Source organism: Macaca thibetana, chromosome 12 (assembly GCF_024542745.1).
Source record: "Macaca thibetana thibetana isolate TM-01 chromosome 12, ASM2454274v1, whole genome shotgun sequence".
Lineage (NCBI taxonomy): Eukaryota > Metazoa > Chordata > Mammalia > Primates > Cercopithecidae > Macaca > Macaca thibetana.
Genome location: NC_065589.1, coordinates 60,888,122 through 60,911,613, shown reverse-complemented (window position 1 = coordinate 60,911,613; position 23,492 = coordinate 60,888,122). Strand labels below are relative to the sequence as shown.

Here is a 23,492-nt window from a genome sequence, read left to right as displayed (position 1 = left end):
CTGATTTTAAAGTGTCAATAAAATAGTAATGCTGGAAAAACTGAATACGCAATCAATTTGGCTGCTTTCTTATAAGAATATAGGCGTTCAAGAGTTCAGTTCAATGCCATCAAATAGTAACCATCTTTGTCCTACTGGATGGACATATACTTTCCTTCTTTGTTAACTTGGTATGTGCCCAGATAAATAGGGGCTAGGTTTTATTTTCACTTCCTTTGAGTTGTAAAATAAACATTTTATCCAGTAACTGTCCTTTTTTTTTTTTTTTTTTTTTTTTTTTTTTTTTTTTGAGATGGAGTCTCGCTCTGTTGCCCAGGCTGGAGTGCAGTGGCCGGATCTCAGCTCACTGCAAGCTCCGCCTCCCGGGTTTACGCCATTCTCCTGCCTTAGGCTCCCGAGTAGCTGGGACTACAGGCGCCCGCCACCTCGCCCGGCTAGTTTTTTGTATTTTTAGTAGAGACGGGGTTTCACCATGTTAGCCAGGATGGTCTCGATCTCCTGACCTTGTGATCCGCCCGTCTCGGCCTCCCAAAGTGCTGGGATTACAGGCTTGAGCCACCACCGCGCCCGGCCTACTGTCCTTAAACTATTTCCTTTGTTAGCCATAAGCTATCAGGGAATAGTTAGCAACCCTACAGTCAGTACTGAAAATCAAACAGTTCATTACATATCAGATGCATTTAAAATTATACAACTTCACCCCAAAATCCATTTGATGTGTTTTCTGGTAAGATTTCTATGTAAACAGAACTTAATAATTTTACGAGAAATCATTTTAGAGTGGACTTTGTACTATATCCTTCCTTTTCCTCACTTTATACACGAGGAATCTATAGAAACAACTTACTTTTACCCTACTGAATCATTTGCAGTCATATATATATAGCTTCACATTACAACATTTCAGCCGCTATGTTATTTTCTGACTGAGTCAGGTAAGATTATATTCTACGTATTTCTGTTATCTGGGTGCTTATTAACATGTGTATCATTGTGGACATATTGCTGTTATATTGCATAACAATGAACTTATAGCAGGCACCAGCTCCCTTTCCTCATTTCCATCTTAGAATGTTGATATTCTTCTTAGCATTTTTTCCTGACATACCACAACCCTCTTTCCATCAAGGTATTTTTTTTTCTTTTCAGTATTAAAATTGTTCTGTGTAGCAGCTAGAGTTTGGAATTGTCTCATTGTTTTTAGGACTGAAGGTCTACCTATCACTCCATTAAAAAATCTGAAAAACTTTAGTATGATATTCCTTATGAGAAAATAACTTTTTAAAATATGATATAAACTTGAAGCTGACATAAAATAAATTGAGAAGGAATAAAAAATGATTACCTGCTCCAAATTTTGTACTCTAAGAAATATATATAAACGGAAACAAAATAATACCAAATAATAACAACAAAAAACAAAACTTTGTTTCCACAGAAGTTATGGGATTTATATTTTTATTAATAAAAACAATTATGTAATAATGAGCAAGATTCCTTGGGCTTAAAGTAGAATATTTGAATCACAGCTCTTTATTAATAATCTTGGTTAAATGTCTGATAAATGAAAAAATGGCTAAGACTAATGCACTAAAATGATATTTCAAAGGACTGAAAAACAAAATATTAGAGGCTTTTGATGACATTGTTTATTAATATGCTTCATGATCTAGACTGATTTACATGCTTTAAAATCTCCAAATTTAAATACTTTAATACCCTCTTGAAATGCCATCAAACATTTGAGAGCAGAAAGATATATTTGAAATTTGTGTTTATAAGATCACCCCCTAGTGTCATGCACGTCCATGTGAAGAGACCACCAAACAGGCTTTGTGTGAGCGATAAAGCTTTTTAATCACCTGGGTGCAAGCAAGCTAAGTCCAAAAAGAGAGTCAGCGAAGGGAGATAAGGGTGGGGCCGTTTTATAGGATTTGGGTAGGTAAAGGAAAATTACAGTCAAAGGGGGGTTGTTCTCTGGCGGGCAGGAGTGGGGGTCACAAGGTGCTCAGTAGGGGAGATTTTTGAGCCAGGATGAGCCAGGAAAAGGAATTTCACAAGGTAATGTCATCGCTTAAGGCAAGGACCGGCCATTTTCACTTCTTTTGTGGTGGAATGTCATCAGTTAAGGCGGGGCAGAGCCTTTTCACTTCTTTTGTGATTCTTCAGTTACTTCAGGCCATCTGGGCGTAGGTACGTGCAAGTCACAGGGGATGTGATGGCTTGGCTTGGGCTCAGATTTTGTTTCCACAGAAATTCCACAGAAATTTATCAATAAAAATTATTATGTAATAATGAGCAAGATTCCTTGGGCTCAAAGTAGAATATTTGAATCCCGGCTCTTTATTAATAACCTTGGTTAAATGTCTGATAAATGAAAAAATGGCTAAGACTAATGCACTAAAATGATATTTCAAAGAACTGAAAAACAAAATATTAGAGGCTTTTCATGACATTATTTATTAATATGCTTCATGATCTAGACTGATTTACATGCTTTAAAATCTCCAAATGTAAATACTTTAAACCCTCTTGAAATGCCATCAAACATTTGAGAGCAGAAAGATACATTTGAAGTTTGTGTTTATAAGATCACCCCTTAGTATCTGTACATAGTCATTCTCATCTTCATCTTCCATAACTGGTAGAATCATATCACCAAGAGTGATGCCATAAAAACCCAAAAACAAAACCTGAAACCCCCCAAAACTGACATCAATTATTATATTGGGAGAGAATTGACCGTCTTCTTTCCCATAGTCAAGCAAACATCAGGGAGTTTCCTTCAGCAATGGAGGTTAACAACATTCTGCGCAACTATCAACATGTAGGGGAAATGGGCCCACTGAATTATAAAGGAGTCACATAAATTGTCAATTTCTAAACTACTCTGATAAAGATATCTGCAATTTGTACTTACATTTGAGGTCTGCTCTGTATAATCTTGCCTCATCTTTTCCAGACAGTAGTCTTTTATTTCACTACCTTTGCTCACCTTTTGCTCCTACAACTATAATGCTTAGATTTCTTAGCCTGAAGAAATACAAAACCTGTAAATCTACTTTATTTTGCTCTTAGGCCTGGTCCTGCATTTCTGACCAGACTGGCTAATTGTCTTCTAACCATTTCTACCTTAAATTTTTGATAGATTTTTTTTCTACTTAGAATGCCTTCACCAGTACCTATTTTACTAAATATTTGCATTTTTTAAGATACTCAGATTCCATTTTGTTTCATTCATTTTTGGACATGGACATACAAGAAATATGTTTTCTTGCAGCTCAGAGCTGAAAAAGTATCACTAAGTAGAGTACAGTTAGGTAACAGTTTATATTTCTGAATTTCCTACATTCTACCAAAACTGGACATAAATCAGTCTTGCAACATCTCTAAGCTAATCAACTCAATAGTCAGCCTCTATGATTTTTGTTGAGTGTGTGTGTGTGTGTGTGTGTAGTGTGTGTGTGTGTAAAATAGACACTACCATTTGGACTTTGTAGAAATTTAATTACTTTATTAAAAGAATGCTTAATAGCCTCCCCAGCTCCCACTAAAACCATCCCCTTTCATTAACTTAGAAATAGATTGTTTCATAAACAAATCAGGTGTACAGTAAAATTGATAAAAGCTTGAGTAACCCAGTTTTGATCTCAACTCTATGCTGGATTATGTTATCCAGGAATTTCAACTGATTGTCAGATTCCACTTGACTATTTCCAGGGGTTAGGATTTTGTCTGCTTTTAAAGCTTCACAGCTCTGAATGGAGAACTCTAATTGTTAGAAAGGCATGCCATATACCTAGTTAAAATATCTTTCCTGAAGCTTTCTCCTGTTAGTCTTGGTCAGTTCTTTTAAAAGATCTCAGAAAAAGCATAATACTTCTTCCAGTTGAAAACCCTTAATGTGTTTAGGGGCAGACATCTCATTTGGTCTCAGTCCTCTCTTATCTAAAATTTGCAGGTATGTTTAACTTCACAATTATGAAATATTTTTAGATGTCTCATTATTCTGCTCCCCAGCAATACACAGATTTTCAGTATAGCACCAAAATTTCATTCATTTAACAGATAGTTACTGAGACCAGATAATGTGCTAAGTGTGAGGATTCACAATGAAAGGTGATGGAGTTTGTGATGGCAGAAATATAGGATGGTTTAAAAGCACACAGTAGGAACACATAGCCCAGTCAATGATAGGGAGGGTAAGGAAGAGTATGCTGAAATCTTAGGGTAAAGGCAGGGAAGACTATCCAAGACACAAAGAAAAGTAGAGGCAAAAGCCCAGAAACATGACAAGGCATTGGAGATTCAGTGCCATGAATATAGCCTGTTATGTGTGGCATGGTGTGCCATTAGCTGGAGGGTGGAGATTTGGCAGGTGCCGTGTTGGCAGACATTGTAAACATCTCTAAAGAGTTAGGATTAGGAACTGAAAGATGGTTTTCAGCAGGAGGGCTCACATGCTCATTTTTTATTTTAAGAAGTTCCCTGTGGCTGCAGATAAAGAAACCTGAGTGCATAGAGATTTGGTGAACTTGATGATTTATTGGATGGCAAAGTTGGAGGTGATAAGAAAGAGTACTGAATTAAAGCTATAGATGCTGGGACCTTTTCTAACAAGAGAGAAGCCATTTGGAAGAGTGAGGATGGTAATGAATTCAGAATGAAACCCATTACTCTCGACGTGGTAGATAAAATAGCCCTCATTCTAATCTCATATGCAATATTCATAACATTCCTGGAAGTAATGGCTCAATAATGGAGCTGCTAGTATTATAAACTAATTTACTAGATGTTTTTAGAGTAAGCACAATGTGCTTATTAAAAACAGAAATGTTTACCTAGTAATTATTACTTCAATAATGTTGGCAATATATATACTATAGGCTCAATACAACTATCTGAAACACAATTACTGCTCTTAATCATTAAAATAAATTCAATTAGACATGTACATCATTAGCTAAGCAATTTAGTTACTCGCATATCCTGATCTGCTGAGTCACTAACATGCTGCCAGACAATCTGGAGCATGGGGTATCATCCCTGCTCTGACAACTGCTCCACATATATGGGTTCTAAGGAATAGCTAATCTTAAAATGTACAGCCTCAGTTAAATATATCCATTCATATTCAAAGTCTAATGGGAACAACATTTTTCATTCTTCTTCGATGAGTTTTATACTTTCATTTTCAATTTTTAGGAAAGTGAGCTTGTGTGGCTGAACAAGTTATCTAAATATGGTTTTGGAATTTTGAAGATTTGTAAGTTAGAAGTAGCAAATTGTTTCAATCTGTAACTAGAGGCATCTCTTATATACAACATAAACACATATTTTGTATCATTTGTGTTATTTATACCACTATTTTCAAGTCTCAAATATATGCTTACTACACTAACCATTCTCTTATTCTCTTCAGTGCCAATCTTAGAAAAATTACATTGCTGGCCAGGTAGTGTGGTATAACAGAAGAGGTTAAGGTTGGAACCAAAAAGACCTAGGTTTGAATGTCATTTACTAGGTCTGTCACTTTAAGCAAGCTACCCAATCTTAGGAGCTTCAGTTTACTCATATGTAAAATGTAACTAATAATGCCTACTTCATAGGGTAGTTTAAAAGATGAAAATAATAAAATGTTTGGAGTTATGGCATCACAGTATTAGAGCCAAAAGTAGTCACAGTAAATAAAACATGAATAGTTTGGACGTTGTTGAAACAAAAAGAATATTCTTTTTTCTTTCCTCAGCTGGAAGTTCTGCCAGTCTCATCATTGCATTCGTTAGTTATGTTTGATGGTGATTTTATGAATTGGAGGATGTAGGGTCCCCAAAGACCAGTAGTTGAAATTAAAGAACTAGTAACTTAAAAGTCAACGAAAGAGAATTTGGGTTACTTTTATATTATTATCTATGATCTTACTAAATAAAGACTTGATGATATATGGAAGTGAGGCTTTGGTTATAAAAGATCAAAGACATACACTTTGATCTTCACTAGAACCTTTGAAGACTCTTAAAAATATTGCCTTTTTATTTCTTAGTCAGAAAATAAGGATTAGATGAGAGAGACTAAACATGGATTTAAAGTTAATCGGATCTGCATATATGGTATACAGCATTGACGAAACAAGATTTCCTAAGGTGAAAAACAAGTGATACTTTAGCCAGTTTGTCCATAATTTCTGGTGACACACATTGGTTCTCAGGCCCGAAGGATAAGTGTTACTGCTGAATGTGGTTACGATTTTTAGCAAAATCACACAGACCAATTGAAAAATCTCTAGACATGTTTTCTGGCTGATCTGTTCCTTTTTAACAATGGTCTTGAGTTTTAAGTAGTTTCTTCTTGTAAGGCAGATGTGTTGAAACATGTGTATGAAGCCAGGTGCCATTAGGAGTATAACACAAAGAAGTTGAAACACAACCCTGCACATGAGCCATTATTGAAGGGTTTGAGTTATTCCAAACAGCAAGAATCCTAAAGTCTTGAGCAATGATCAAAGTGACAACCATGAACATTGTAATGTTAGGATTTCAGCTGGTTAATTTTCCTTCTTACTGCTTGTTGATAGCTTTCATAGTATTCATCATGTTGGTCTTCAAAATGAAGATGTAGTAGGTATTTCCTTGTATAACTGGTTAGGTTATTGTATACATTCTCATGTTTCACCTATAAAAATTGTGTATTGGTTTTTGTTTATTTATGCAGAGGACATAAGGGAATACTTAAAAAACTAAAACAATAATAACTAATCTAGATTTTAATTTCAAGTCTGCCATGATCTAGTTATATAAAGGGCTAATTGCCTCATGTCTTTAGAGTTTCATTTTCTGAATCTATGAAATTAAGAGGTTTGATGAGATGACATTCTTGATCCTTGTGTTGAAATTTAACAATTTTAATTATTGTTGGACACACACACACACACACATACACACAGATCTATCCACATATATACTAACATACCACATAACTGATTTCTCATGATGTTTCATCATTCTGTGGTTGCATATGATGGCTTGTTTCCTTTAGACAATATCAATAACAATACTAACATGCCACTAATTCTATAGTTACATTTTATTCTACCTTTAAATTATGTTTAATATCCAATTGAAATTCCATTCTAAACCTAACATTTCATAGCAGACACCACTTGAATGTCAATCCCCAATCTGTCTTGTACATAGTGCCTTATTTGGAATTCTATGCTTTTGAGAATAACACCAAATTAAGGCATATGGTGGTAGAATAAAAGAGAACTAGATAGTAGTGGATTTTGTCCTGACTTCCACTAACCAAGTAACCTTAGTAAGGCAATTTGTCTTTATTTTCCCAGGCCATGTTTTCCCTATTAGGCAACAGAGGCAAAGTGCCTGGAGACTAGGAGTTTTATCTGGACCTATCAAAAAATATAAGGCCTGAAAATTTTCAGTGCATTCAGTATATGTAAAAATGTATCAAAATATAAATCAATGCCTTTGCATAAATGTTTATAAAATATAACATCAGTCAATTATTTGCAGCTTAAATAATGTAGTTATAAACAGATTACATTTAGTGTGAGGTATAAGTGAATTGTATTATGCTTGATATAATATGGGACAGACCCCTCAAGTTCACTGCCAATGCCTTTGGTTAAGGCGAATTGGTAGAGAGGGACAGACTCAATACTTTCAAAGAACACTCCCATCTTTAACACTTCATCATTATATTCACTGTTTTAAAATAATGCTTTTATTATCATTCTTGATGGCTTACAGTTAAAAAAACAGAAAATGGACTTTTGTGATAACTTTACTTTGAAGGTAGTAGTGTAAAGCAAGAAGGTTTTGATGTGAGAGAGACATGGGTTTATATCTCAGTTTTACCACTTAGCAATCAAAGGATCGTACAAAAGTGAGATGATTTTCATGAAATGTAGTTTCTTTTTAGAAATTTTTAATTTTTATGGGCATATAATAGGTGTATATATTTATGGGGTACATGGGATATTTTGATACAAGCATACAATGTGTAGTAATCACATCAGGGTTAATAAGGTATCCATCACCTCAAGCATTTATCATTTCTATGTGTTACAAATATTCTCATTATACCATTTAACTTATTTTAAAATGCACAATAAATTATTGTTGACTGTTATCACCCTGTTGTGCTATCAAATACTAGCTCTTATTCATTCTATAGAACTATATTTTTATACCCATTAACCAGCCAAATTCCTCCGTTTCGTCCCCACTAACATTCCTGGTCTCTGGTAACCATCATTCTACTCTCCATCACCATGTGTTTGTCTTAATTTTTAACTTCTGCAAATAAGCAGGAACATGTGAAGCTTGTCTTTCTGCGTTTATTTCACTTAACATAATGACCTCCAGTTCTATCCATGTTGTTACAAATGACAGGACCTTATTCTTTTTTATGGCTGAAGAGTACTCTATTGTGTTTATGTTCCACTTTTTTTTATCCGTTCATCTGTTGATGGACACTTTTATTGCTTCCAAATCTTGGCTATTATGAATAATACTACAATAAATATGAGAGTACAGAGATCTCTTCAGTACACTGATTTCTTTTCTTTTGGTACAAATTATCACTGGGATTACGGGGTCATATGGTAATTCTATTTTTAGTTTTTTTCAGGAACCTCCATACTCTTCTCCAAAGTGGCTGTATTAATTTACATTTCCACCAAGAGTGTATGAGGGTTTCCTTTTCTCCACATCCTCACTAGCATTTGTTATTGCCTATCTTTTGGATAAAAGCCACTTTAACTGGCATGAGATGATAGCTCATGGTAGTTTTGATTTGCATATCTCTGATGATCAATGACTTTGAGCACCTTTTCATATACCTATTTGCCATTTGTATTCTTATTTTCAGAAATGTCTATTCAGATCTTTCACCCATTTTAAAATCAGATTATTAGGGTTTTTGCCTATACTGTTGCTTGAGTTCCTTACATGTTCTGGTTATTATCCCTTTGTCATATGAGTAATTTGCAAATATTTTCTCCCATTCTGTGGGGGTGTCTATTCACTTTGTGGGTTCTATCCTTTGCTGTGCAGAAGCTTTCTAACTGGATATGATTCTATATGTCCATTTTTGCTTTAGTTGCCTGTGCTTGTGAGGTATTATTCAAGAAATATTTGCTAAGACCAAATCCTGGAGAGTTTTCCCAATGTTTCCTCTTTTCATAATTTGAGGTCTTAGATTTAAATCTTTAATCTATTTTGATTGGATTTTTGTTTATGGTGAGAGATAGGGGCCTAGTTTCATTCTTCTGTATACAGATATCCAGTTTTTCCAGAACTAATTTATTGAAGAGACTGTCCTTCCCTTGTTGTACATTCTTTTCACTTTGGCCAAAAATGAATTCACTGTAGGTGTGTGGATTTGTTCCTGGGTTCGCAATTCTGTTCCATTGGTCTATGTGTCTGGTTTTATGCTTGGATCATGCTGTTTTGGTTACTATAGCTCTGTAGTATAAATTCAGGTAATGTGATTCCTCCCGTTTTGTTGTTTTTGCTCAGGATTGCTTTGGCTATTCTAAGTCTTTTGTGATTTCTATAAATATTAGGATAGTTTTTTCTATTTCTGTGAAAAGTGGCATTGGTATTCTTATGGGGATTACATTGAATTTGTAGACTGTTTTGGATACCATGGACATTTTAACAATATTGATTCTTCCAATTCATGAACATGAAATATTTTTGCATTTTTTGTGTCCTCTTCATTTTCTTTCATCAAAATTTTATAGTTTTCATTGTAGAAATCTTTTACTTATTTAATTAAGTTTATTCCCTGGTATTTTATTTTATTTGTAGCTATTGTAAAGGTAATTACTTCCCTGATTCCTTTTACAGATTGTTCACTGTTGTCATATAGAAATGCTACTGATATTTGTATGTTAATATTGTATCCTGCAACTTTACTGAATTAGTTTACCAGTTATATTAGTTTTTTGGTGGAGTCTTTAGGTTTTTCCAAATATAAGATCATATCACCTACAAACAAGGGTAATTTAGCAGGTTCTTTTTCAATTTGGAGATACTTTATTTCTTTTTCTTATCTAATTTCTCTAGCTAGGATTTCTAGTACTATGTTAAATAACAATGGTGAAAGTGCTCGGCCTTGTTGTGTTTTAGGTCTAAGAGGAAAGTCTTTCAGTAGTTCCCCATTCAGTATGATACTAGCTGTGGATTTGTCATATATGGCTCTCCTGTGTGGAGGTATGCATCCTCTATTCCCAATTTCTGAGAGTTTTTATCATACAGGGATATCAAATTTTATCAAATGCTTTTTCATCATCAATTGCAATGATCATATGGTGTTAGTCCTTTATTTTATTGCTATAATGTATCACATTGTTTGATTTGTGTATGTTGAACCATTCTTACATCCCTGGGATAAATCCCACTTAGTCATGATGAATACTCTTTTTAATGTGTTATTGAATTCAGTTTACTAGTATTTTGTTGAGAATTTTTGCATCAATATCCAGGGATATTGGCCTGTAGTTTACTTTGATGTGTCTTTGTCTGGTTTTGGTATCATGTTCCTTCTGGCCTCATAGGATGAGTTTGGAAGCATTCCCTCCTTTGTTGTTTTTCAGAATAGTTTGAGTAGGATCAGTGTTAGTTATTTAAATGGCTGGTAAAATTCAGCAGTGAAGCTATTGGGTGCCAGGCTTTTCTTAGTTGGGAGACTTTTTATAATGGCTTCAATCTCATTACTTGTTATTGCTCTATTCAGGTTTTGGATTTCTTCAGGGCTCTATCTTGGTAGGTTGCATATGTCTAGGAATTTATCCATTTCTTCAGGGTTTTCAAATTTATTGGCATATAGCCATTCACAGTAGTCTCTAATGATCCTTTGAATTTCTGCAGTATTGGTTATGATGTCTCCATTTCTGTCTCTAATTTTATTTATTTGAGTCTTCTTTTTTTCTTCATTTGACTAAAACTTTGTTGATTCTGTTTATCTTTTCAAAAACCCAACTTTTCATTTCATTGATCTTTAATTAATTAATTTATTTGTTTCAATTCCACTTACTACTGCTTTGTTCTTTACGGTTTATTTCCCTGTACTAATTTTAGGTTTTGTTAGCTCTTGCTTTTCTAGTTCTTTAAGATGCATTGTAAAGTTGGTTATTTGAAGTTTTTCTACTTTGTATGTAGGCACTTATTGCTATAAAACTTTCCACTTAGTACTGCTTTTGCTGTATCCCATAGGTTTTGGTATGTTGTGTTTCTATTTTAATTTGTTTCAAGAAATTCTTCAACTTCCTTCTTAGTTTCTTCATTGACTCATTGGTCATTCAGGAGCATATTATTTAATTTTGATGTGTATGTGTATAGTTTCCAAAGTTTCTCTTCTTATTGATTTTTTTATTCCACTGTGGTTAGATAAATATTTGAAATGATTTCATTTTCCTTGAATTTGTTAAGACTTGTTTTGTGGCCTAACATATGGTCTATCCTTGATAATGATCTATCTGCTGAGAAGAAGAATGTGTATTTTGTGGTCATTGGATAACCTGTAAATATCTATTAGGTCCATTTCATCTATAGTGTAAATTAAGCATTATGTTTCTTTGTCAATTTTCTGTATGGATGATCTGTCCAATGCTGAAAGTGGATGTTGATGTCTCCAGCTGTTACTGTATTGTGATTATATCTATCTTTAATAATATTTCCTTTCTATAGCTGTGTGCTTCATGGTTGGATGCATATATGTTTACAATTGTTAAATCCTCTTGCTAAACTGACCCCTTCATCATTGTATAATGACCCTCTTTGTTTCTTCTTATAGTTTTTCTCTCAAAGTTTGTTTTGTCTGATATAAGTGTAGCCTATATTGTATGTCATTTCTGGTTTTTGTTGGAATGGAATATCTTTTTTGATCCCTTTATGTTCAGTCTATGTGTGTCTTTATAAGTGAACTGTGTTTCTTGTAGGCAACATTGTTGGGTCTTTTAAAAAAATCCTTTTAGCCACTCTATCTCTTTGATTGGGGAGTTTAGTCCATTTACATTTAGTGTTATTATTGGCAAGTAAAGACTTGCTACGGCCATTTCACTATTTGTTTTTTGGTTGTTTTGTGGTCTTCCTTCAGTCTTTGACTTCCTTTCAATGAAGGTGATTTTTCTCTGGTAGTATGTGTTAATTCTTGCTTTTTATTTTTTGTGTGTCTTTTGTATGTTTTGTGATTTGAGGTTATTTTAAACTGATGACAACTTCACACTGATTGCCAAAACAAACAACTAAGAAACAGGCAAAGAGAAAACTAATGAAAACTGTAGATTATAACTTCATACACCCCCACCGCTTTTTAGCTTTTTATTGTTTCTATTTATGAGCTATTGTACTTTCTATGTATTTAAAAATTTTTGTAGTTACAATTTTTGATGGGTGCATCATTTAGTCTTATTACTCAAGATATGAATAGTTTGCACACCGCAGTTACAGTGTCATAATATTCTGCATTTGTCTGTGTACTTACAATTTGCAGTAAGTTTTGTACCTTCAGAGGATTTCTTATTGCTCATTAATGTTCTTTTCTTTCAGATTGAAGAACTTCCATTAGCATTTCATATAGGACAGATTTGGTGCTGATGAGAACTCTCAACTTTTGTTTGTTGGGGAAAGTCTTTATTTCTCCTTCATGCTTGAAGGACGTTTTCACTGTATATACTATTCTAGGGTAAAAGTTTTGTGTTTTTTCCTCCTTCAGCACTTTAAATATGTCATGACACTCTCTCCTGGCCTGTAAGGTTTCCACTGAGAAGTCTGCTGCCAGATATATTGTAGCTCTGCTGTATGTTATTATTATTTTTTTTTATTTTCTCTTGCTGCTTTTAGGATCCTTTCTTTATCCTTGATCTTTGAGAGTTTATTGTCTTGAGATAGTCTTCTCTGGGTTAAATCTGCTTGGTGTTCTATACCCTCCCTATAATTGAATATTGATATCTTTCTCTAAGTCTGGGAAGTTTTCTGTTAATATTACTTTGAATAAATTTTCTATACCTATCTCTTTCATCACCTCCTCTTTGAGGTCATCAACTCTTAGATTTGCCCTTTTGAGGCTATTTTCTAGATCTTGTAGGCATGCTTAATTCTTATCTATTCTTTTTCTTTTGTCTCCCCTGATTGTGTATTTTCAAATAGCCTATCTTGAAGCTCACCATTTGTTTCTGCTGCTTGATCAGTTCTGCTGTTAAGAGACTCAGATACATTTTTCAGTATATCAATAGAATTTTTCAGTTCTAGAATTTCTGCTTAATTTTTAAAAATTATTTCAATCTCTTGTTAAATTTATCTGATAGGATTCTGAATTCCTTTTCTGTGTTATCTTGAATTTTGTTGAGCTTGCTCAAAACAACTACTTTGAATCCTCTGTCTAAAAGTTTACATATCTCTGTCACTCCTGGTTGGTCCCTAGTACCATATTTAGTTAGTTGTCAAGGTCAAGTTTTCCTGTATGGTCTTGATGTTTGTACATATTCTTCGATTTTTGGGCACTGAAGAATCAGGTATTGATTGTGGTCTTTGTAGTCTAACCTTGTTTGTACCTGTTCTTCTTGAGAAGGCTTTCCAAGTGTTCAAAGGGCATTGAGTGTTGTTATCTATCTGGTCACTGTAGCTGTATCTGCATTAGGAGGCACCCAAAGCCCAGCAATTCTGTGATTCTTCGAGACTCATAGAGGTACTGCCTTGGGAGTCTTGTTCAAATCTGAGGGAATTTCCTAGATTACCAAGCATAAGCTCTTTTTATCTTTCATTACTTTCCCCCAAACAAACAGAGTCTCTCTCTCTCTGTGCTGAGCTATGCAGAACCCTGGGAGAAGTGACACAGGCATCCTGTGGCCACCACTGGGACTGCACTGGTTCAGACTCAAGCCAGCACAGCACCGAGTCTTGCCCAAGGCCCGTGGCAACCACTGCCTGGCTACTGCCAATTGTCACTCAAGACCCAAGGGCCCTTCAGTCAGTAAGTGGCAAATCCAGCCAGGCTGATGTCCTTCCCTTCATGGCGGCAAACCCTACCCCACCCCAGGGTAGATCTAGAAATGTTGTCTGGGAGCCAGAGCCTAGAAAGGGGAACCTTAGTTACCTAGTTGGTGCTCCTTTCTACTGTGGCTGAGCTAGCACCCTAGCTGCAACACGAAGTCCTTCCCACTCTTCCATCTCCTTTCCTCAAGCAGAAGGAGACTCTCTTCGTGGCTACCAGTTCCCTAGACCCATGGTGAGTACTGCCTGGCTACCACCAATGTTCACTCAAGGCCCAAGGACTCTTTAGTCAGCTTGTAGTGAATGCTGCCAGGCCTTGGTCTCTCCTTTCAGGGCAATGTGGGCTCCCATCTTGCTCAGGGAGGGTGCAGAAATGCTATCCAGAAGCTGTGGCTACAATCAGGGACCCTAGCAGTCCTCTTGGTGCTCTACCACATTGTGACTGAACTGGTACACAAGCTGCAAGACAAAGTCCCCTTTACTCTTCCCTCTCCTTTCTTCTAGCAGAAGGAGTCTGATATGGTTTGGCTGTATCCGCACACAAATCTCATCTTGAATTGTAGCTTCCATAATTCCCATGTGTTGTAGGAGGGACCCGGTGGGAGATAATTGAATCATGGGGGCAGTTTCCCCCATACTGTTCTCGTGGTAGTGAATAAGTTTCATGAGATGTGATGGTTTTATAAGGTTCTCATTCTCTCTTCCCTGCTGCCATGTAAGATGTGACTTGCTCCTTCTTGCCTTCTGCCATAATTGTGAGGCCTCCCCAGCCATGTGGAACTGTGGGTGAATTAAACCTCTTTCCTTTATAATTACCCAGTCTCTGCTATGTTTTTATCAGCAGTGTGCAAACGGACTAATACAGAGTCTCTCCCCATGGGCACTGCAGCTGGGATGATGTTGGGTCACACTTGAAGCTGACACAACACTGGGTCTCACCTAAGGCCCATGGTGAATACTGCTGGCTACAGCTGATGTTTATTCAATGCCCAAGAAAACTTCAGTCAGCAGGTGATGAATCTTGCTAGTACTGGTTCCTTCGCTTCAAGGCAGTGGGTTCCTTTCTGGCCCAGGGTATTTCTAGAAATGTCATCCAGGAGCTAGGGCCTGGAATGGGGGGCCTTAGGGCTCTGCTTGGTGCCCTGTTCCACTGTGGCTGAGCTGGATCTAAGTTGCAAACAAAGTCCTCTTTATTCTATCCTCCCTTCTTCTCAAGCAGAGTAAAGGGGTCTCTCCCAGAGCTGCGAGCTTCACTACCTGTGGTTAAGGGATGGGTGACTCAAGCACTCCTTTGGCTGCCCCAGCTGGTATCTCACTAGGTCATTTGCACCCTATGTGTACTGGCTCTGAGCCCAGCACAGCACCAGGACTTGCCCAGGAATTGCAGTCTTTGTGGCCTAGATTGCCTTTCAAACATATTTAGGACCCCAGAGTGCTTTAGCCTCTAATGGTGGGGCTAGCTGAGTCTCAGGGTTCCAACCGCTAGGATAAATGCTTCACCTCTGGCTAGGGCTGGTCTAAATGCTCCCTCCATGGACATCAGCTGACTTTTGCTTTGTGTTGCCTTCTGTTGTGACAGGACAGCCCCAAGTTCCAATGCAAAGACCCACAATCTCTGAACTCTCTCTCCCACAAGCACACAGATTCTCTCTCCCCACCATGTGGTCACTGCTGGAGAATGGGGGAGGGGTGGCATCAGCAATTCAGGACTGTCTTTTCTACCTTCTTCCATGCCTCTTTCAGTGATATGACATTAAACCAGAGACTGTGAGTGCTCACTTGACTTTTGGTTCTTTCTTATGAAGTTGCTTTCTTGTGTGGATAGTTGTTCAAGTTGGTATTCCTACATGTGGGGAGGGGATGACTGCTAGAGGCTTCTATTTGACCATCTTGCTCTGCTTCCTCTTGAAATGCAATTTCTTTATCTGGAATGTAGTGTAGTATTATTCACTTTATATAAATATTAATATGAAGATTAAATGAAATAATACAGTTATTGGCACATGCTAGTTGTCTAATAAAAGTTTTCTTTTTCTGTCCATTTTAAACAAGAAAGTCCATTGAACTGGTATTTTTATACAAGTAGTTATATATATATTTGAAAGAGAAACTGATTTCTAGTCTTTTCTAGCTGAAACATGATAATACTACAGCTTCTATAAAACACAGGAACCATTTAGTCAGAATACACATCTAACTTTGTCCTTGCTTCTGATAACAAACTGTGAGTCTGAGTTCCTGATTTTATGGTCAATTGTACTTATCCTTCTATTAGCAACTTAAAAGTGGCTAGACATCTGTTTAAGTTTTATGTCATTTTTATAGGGTAGGCCCTAAAGTATCTAATTTGTGTGATTCATAGCCAAATTTCCAATTACAGAAGTAAAGTTTTAATCTTATTTTTATCCATAATCCAAAAGGAATTTTTCCTTGTCATCAAAAATTCATGATAGTATATAGTTTACTCATCTTTGAAGAGGTTGAGCCATCTTTGAAGTCTTTGCCAAATACTTGGTAGGCCAACAGGCTTTATAAGTTTCTACTAACACTAGACATTCTAACTTGATCAACTATATGTATATGTATATGTATATTTAGTATACATGTAGCAATAAGTTTACTGATTTTAAAAAATTACATTTCTGGAAACATACATATGTATGTATATATAATAAAAATTTATCAACACGTTTTAGAGTTAATAATTTAAGCCGGGCACGGTGGCTCAAGCCTGTAATCCCAGCACTTTGGGAGGCTGAGACGGGCGGATCACAAGGTCAGGAGATCGAGACCATCCTGGCTAACACGGTGAAACCCCGTCTCTACTAAAAAATACAAAAAACTAGCCCGGCGATGTGGCGGGCGCCTGTGGTCCCAGCTACTCCGGAGGCTGAGGCAGGAGAATGGCGTAAACCCGGGAGGCGGAGCTTGCAGTGAGCTGAGATCCGGCCACTGCACTCCAGCCTGGGCGACAGAGCCAGACTCAGTCTCAAAAAAAAAAAAAAAAAAAAAATTTATATTTGGGGACTGGTTTAAGTCCATATTTTAACCCTATAACCACTATCCAGCTACCTTTTCATATTGTTAAAATCGCCATCAGAATTTTTTAAATTCACTCTAATTTTTATAGAACTTACTTCAAGATTTATACTTTTTTCTCCTTGCTCATTGTTTTTGCTTATATGACTTGAGGTTTGTACATAAACAAAAAATGAGTGATTTTAGAGTTAAGTAAGAGGCTAGCAGTACAACTGCATAGTAGCATGTTAAATTTTAAAGAATATAGGAGTGAATTGAAATAATTTTTCACTTATTCAATTACTATTGATTGAATAGTTATCATCAACAAATATTTGATATTGATAAATAGTTATCAATAATAACTGTTAAGCACTAACTACATGTTCTAGGTACAATAATAACTACTGATAAATAGTTATTATCAATAGTAACTATTAAGCACTAACTACATGTTCTAGGCACTGGAGATGCTGTGATGAAGAAAACAACTTATTCTGTGAGTTTGTGTTTTGTCAGCAAGAGAAATAAATTAAAATGTATAGTGCTATATTTGGCAAAATACATTCATTTACTTCCATGTATTTAATAGGAGTTTCCTGCAGAAAATGTTGTTATCATAGAACTGTCATACTGTATATCCATTGTTAGTCTCAAAAGAGATGTATGATGAAAAAGTTCTAGATTTCTGGGATAAGTCAACAAAAGGAAAATCATACTTTTCTGTTTTGCAATGTAAAACAATGTGCTGTTTATATTGAGAAATGATCACTATTCTAAATTAATGTCAGATAAAAAATATGGTTATCATTTAAGTTATAGTTGAAGTTTTTGAGACTTTATGTATTAAACATTCAGACTAAACAATGATAGTTATTTCTATTGATTTCCTTCCAATTTTATCTTTGTGATCTTGTCTTCTTAAATATTTAAAGCAAAAAATGGACAGCAATGTGAAAAAGAGACTTTATATTATAAAGCTTTCAGCTATAACGATCTACCTAAATTAAGACCAAATAAAAATATTGAGTATAATTCCTAAGTCTAGTTTCTATGCTGGATATGTTAGGATAAACTAGATCTCTGATTAGCGAGCTTACAAACTAGTGTAAGGAAACAAGACAAGGAAATTAGAACAGCTAACAGAAATGAAAAACAATATAAAGGAGTTGCAATAAGTAGATGCTTCATTATTTAATGGATGATGTCAACAGTAAATGCTATAAGTGTTTGGAGGAGTGAGAACTCTAAGAAGATTGATGTTTTTAGAATTGACTTCATGGAAGAGTTGGAGTTATATTCCAGGCATAGCTTGTGGAAAATCACAGAGGGAGACCTTACAAAGTTTAGATTGTTCAGGCCAGTTAGACTAGAGCAGATGGTTAACAGATCAGTGAGAATTTAGGTGTATGGGGACCAGGAGGGGTCAGGATGAATAGTTCTGAATTTCTCTTGCAAAATAAAAATTATTGTCATTCTATCAGCTAGAACACAAGTGGATTAAATGAGGTTCAGTCTTGTAGCATGCAATGTGAAATATGAAGTGGCATGAAAGTCAGTTAGGAGACCAGTGGAATAGTGTAGGAACGAATGATAAGGATCTGACTGGGGATGGGAAAGCAATCGATTGAAAAAGACTAATTTCTGAGGCATTGAGAAAAATGAATCAACTGATAACTTGAATCATTGATTGGCTAATGAGTATAAAATGAGGATGCTGAGAGAGTCAAGCAGGACTCTTAAGTATGGATAATTGGGGAGTTAGCAACTTGGAAAAGGAAAATATTTTTGTGGTGAAAATGAAGTTAGTCATTTACAAAAGTATAGTGAATATATACCTATATTATAACATATTAAACACAGTGAATGTAACATTACATTACTGAGATGTTATTATAAGTATATTTATGCCATGAAAAAATGCTTATACACAACAACTCAACTTCAAAAATAAAACCAAATATAGAGATTCTTTGAAAGAGTAAAGGTTTATATCATTATAGATACAGCTTGAAGTTACCTAAGTCTTGTCAATCTGTGGAGCTAGATGTGATCTTATTTACAGTAATTCCTGATGTTTCTTTGCATGGTAGCCATTATCTGCTAATGTGGGCCCTCCAGCCCCATGCAAAGTACTTTCTCTCATCAAATATTTTTAGCATCACTTGGGTAGAGTATCACATGTGTACAATTTCCCATGATTTTTACAGCTCTACTGGGCACAGCTGTTACAACTTCGAGTCTTTTCAAGCAGAAGGCACATATTTTCTTAGTTTGTGGCCACCCTCAGCTCTGAGCCTGCTGGTGATACAATGGTACTATGCTGTTTGTTCAAAAATGATTATTCTTTTTATTAACCCTTTAGAAGCGTCCCAAAATACATAGGGCAAGTCTATTACAGATAATGGGTAAGTGTCTGTTTTTACTTACAGCTCTTTTCCCCATTTTTGAAGAGAAAATGAGTTCAGGGAGGTTAGGTAATGAGCCTGATACTGTATAACGAATCAGCAGCAGAGCTAGAGTTTGAACTCAGAGATCTGATCACAAATCCAGTGTTCTTAAACACAACATTTTTATGAAAGACATCCAGTTTCATAAGACAGCATTGAAGTAAGCTCCAGGGATCAGATCCAGATGTTTATCAAATCAGCAAAACATATTAAATAGAAATTCCTGAGCTGAAGCCAAGCTTAGCAACTAATTTGATAAAGTGTTCTTCAGAGTAAGCAGTGGCATATAGATCCATTTCTGTAACAGCGGCTTGAGAACATCAGATATACCAAATAAATGAGATGCTTAAGAAATCAGTTTCCCGAAACTACGACCATTTGAAACTGGTTTAAACCAGTTAGCTATTTGTCTGACATTTAATATTGAAGCCTCATTAGACATAATTAGTTTTCAGAACAGCATGAGATTGCGAATGACTGTAAAGATTTAAAGGACTAGAGTGCCCTATGTGTATTTAAATTAAAGTAGCATCATTTTGATTTGGTAAGTTATTTTACTATATTTAAAAATATTCATACTGTGATTCCTGAGAAACAGGTTATATAATTCCCACATTATAACTGCATAGAATTAGATGAAAGAAGAATAATATCTTAGATAAAATATGTTATTAGACATGTTCATGAATTCTGGAATTGGGGGTTAGAGAATGAGAAGGACTGTGCAACTTGTACTTTCCTCTCCCTTTTTCTTTTTGAGAGCCACATGAGGATTCTCTTTGAGCATGAAGGACCTAAGGGTAAAGGTAAATGTTTGCAGAAGCCTGGAGTAGAATAAGTGATTCCCTAGAGGCCCCTCACACTTTGAACACTATTTTGCATCTGTTTTCCTGACAGCCTCAGAAGAAACCACAACTCTTCTCAACATGAAGTTTCTTCTGATGTTCTTTGATTCTTTTTCTCTTCTCTTTCCATAAGGGTTTTAAATTCCTATCCTTTCTGGTATCCTGATCCTCTCTTTCCCCTCTGTCTTCCTTTCTTCTGCTTTTTAAAGTGAGTAGGAACCCATATCTTAAGAGGAAGAAAAAGAAAAAACTCTTTCATTCTGACCTTCCCCAACCTTTTCTATATGCTGTTTGATTTCTTTCTGGCTGTTATGAGTCAGCTTTCCAAAGGTTAGTCTGACTTTGTTTTTGGATTCCCATTAGTCACTGAACCCACTTCAATTTGGCTTTCTCTAAATCTCCTCTCTGGAAGGTCACTGTATCCAAATACACTTGTCTGTGCTTATCTGTCTTGATATCTAAGCTTCTTTTGAAAATGCTGACAGTTTTCTTCTTGAAATTCTCTCTACCCTTTTTTTTTGTCATGATCCCACACCCTCTTTTTCTTTAATAGCCTGGGTGACTTCTCTTTCTCAATATTGTTGGCTGGTAGCCCTGTCCCTCCTACTCGCCATCATGGGAAAGAATGGGCTGGAGTGTAAATGAATCTTCTGTAACTCAGGCAGAACCTAGATGGTTGTCTCTCCTGCATGTGGTAGAAAGAGTCCTTCATTGTTTAGGAAGAAGTGAGGAGCAGACCCTTGTGAAGTTTCTTCAAGGTATAAGAATCATACAGCCCAAGTCATCAAATTTTATGGTTATTCTTTCCCTCTCTCTTTTTAAATGGAGTCTCACTCTGTCACCAGGCCTAGAGTGCAGTGGCACAATCTCAGCTCACTGCAACCTCCGCCCCACCCCCCCCCAGTTCACACAATTCTCCTGCTTCAGCCTCCCGAATAGCTGGGACCACAGGCGCGAGTAGCTGGGACTACCACGCCCGGCTAATTTTTGTATTTTTGGTAGACACAGGGTTTCCCCATATTGGCCAGGATGGTCTTTATCTCTTGACCTCATGATCCTCCCACCTTGGCCTCCCATACAGGCGTGAGCCACCATGCCCAGCCAAAAATGGTTATTTTCTTAAGATTTTAGATTCCCTAATATAAGAAAGAAGATAATGGTAATTTCTCTCTGCCTTTTAAAAACTGCTCCTGAAAAGAAAAAGTATCAGACAGAAAAGAGCTAAAGAGCTGAAAAGAAGGCAGGTAAAGGAGCAGTTAATATAGTCTAGAAAGTATCAGGATATATTTATGTTTTCCTACACAAAACAGAAAGTGGTCATTGTAAAGAAATGAAGTAACACTTTAGACATTAGAGCTAATCACCTGATTAGCTCGATAATTATCTGTGAGGCAGCCAGAAATAGCAGGGGGAGGAGAGAGACCCCAGTAGAAAAGCTCTAAGCCAATAGGGCTACAATCAGAGTTAAAACATAAGAAAGATTCTAAAATACGTTGGCAATGAACCACTTAAGCGAAGATATTTCTTTCAGTCATGATCTAAATTGTATGTTTTCTTAATAAATGTCTAACTGAATTAGTATCTAGTGTTTACTTAATTTGTGCTATTGTTTAAATTAAACAAATAATTTAATTAAAGAAACCACTACATACTGTAAGACATAAATTGATGAAAATTTTTTGGTTAACACCATCTTCACCTGAATTCAATTTACATTTTCAATTAAATTAAAAAATATTTAGTGAGCGTAGGCTAACCACTTTGCAAGGCTCTGGGGGGAATCAGAGATAAAACAAAATTCATAAATCTGGGTGTAGACAATTTAACAAAGTTGCCTTCATTCTTTGTGAAATTAAAAAAGTAAAACCTGTAGGAAAATAATAAGAGAAAAGCTAGCAGCACCAAAAGAGACCAACCAGTAAATCTCCATGCCATGAACTTTAAAATGTGGCAGTGAGGGAAAGAAATAAAGTCTCTATCCCAACTCAGAGTGACTGTTGACTCCTACTCCATCCCCCACACACATACATAGCACAAAATAATCTTGTGTATTTGTATTTAAAACGTCCAATTTGAAAAGACTTTGATTAAAGGTGATTTCTATACAAATTTCCAAATCTTACAGGAGACAAAAAACCCTGAAGAGTAGGAACTATTAACCACTACTGTAGAATCTCAGGATCTTAGTAGAAGCTTGAGAGACCATTAGAAATCATCATAGCCAGGCTTCCATTATTAATGAGAAGAATAAGTGTATCTCCCTTATAAATAATGAATGTTGCTAACAGGTGGAGTGAACCCTAATGCAAGAAATTTAACAATATGTTGAAGAAATATCAGAGCCAAGGCCAGCGATGCCCTCCTTCCCCACTCCTCCTTAGACATATGCTTAGATTATGCAAAAGTGGACGTAGAAATACCCAATTCTCACTTGTAACTTGTGGCAAGAAGATATTAAATTAAAGTGGAAATAATATCAAGAATGATCTATAGTTTATCATATCAAAATATAAAGAAATGGAATAGCAACTTTGTAAATACAACACATAGAGACAAATGTAAAAAACCACAATGTAGCTTGCTACAGACAGATTAAGTAAGCAATACGGAAAAACATATCATGCAAGAAACAGGAAAAAATTTACTCATCAATGCTCAATGATGCAGAAATACTGAGTAACAACATGAATCTCACGATCCCACAGCTAAAACTTCAGATGATAAGAAGAAACAGTGAAATAAAATGGAGAGAATATACCAAAATGGTACCACTACTGAATTGATGAATACATTACAAATAAAAAGGAAAACATAATAGGCAAGCTAAAGTGAAATTACTGATCTGGAAGAAAAGCTTGAGTTCATGTGAAGGGAAAAGACATGGAAACAACTTGACAAAAAGAGTGAGGGCAAAGATAATCCAACATAAGGACAATTGGTCTCACCCTTGACTGCCCCCCCCGCCCCCACCCACCAAAAGAAAACAACAAAACAAACCATATAGTAGCAAATTTTAAATTATAATACTGGAGACAAAAGGACATTGATGATCCAATAACAACTTGCCTAGTGTGCTTAAGATAAAATATTATTATTAAATTACTGATTTTTTGTTTTGAGACAGGATTTTCCTCTGGTTCCTCAGGCTGGAGTGCAGTGGC

The 23,492-nt window shown here is 35.9% G+C and overlaps 2 protein-coding genes across 6 annotated transcripts in view; one reads left to right on the top strand and one right to left on the bottom strand.

The window, feature by feature from the left end:
* The window catches only part of NEUROD1 (neuronal differentiation 1), a 1,109,848-nt gene that overhangs the window by 332,127 nt on the left and 754,229 nt on the right, over nt 1-23,492 (bottom strand). The window contains exon 1 of one of the 3 annotated variants that reach the window (XM_050750584.1): nt 21,227-21,236. The exons of the other annotated variants lie outside the window; for them this stretch is intronic. The gene's annotated coding sequence lies outside the window, so the exon portion shown is untranslated. Of the gene's footprint in view, nt 1-21,226; nt 21,237-23,492 lie in introns of those variants that run through there. 3 annotated transcript variants of the gene reach the window in all.
* Nucleotides 1-23,492, top strand: part of PPP1R1C (protein phosphatase 1 regulatory inhibitor subunit 1C) — a 141,557-nt gene that overhangs the window by 15,372 nt on the left and 102,693 nt on the right. The gene's annotated exons all lie outside the window — the stretch shown is intronic.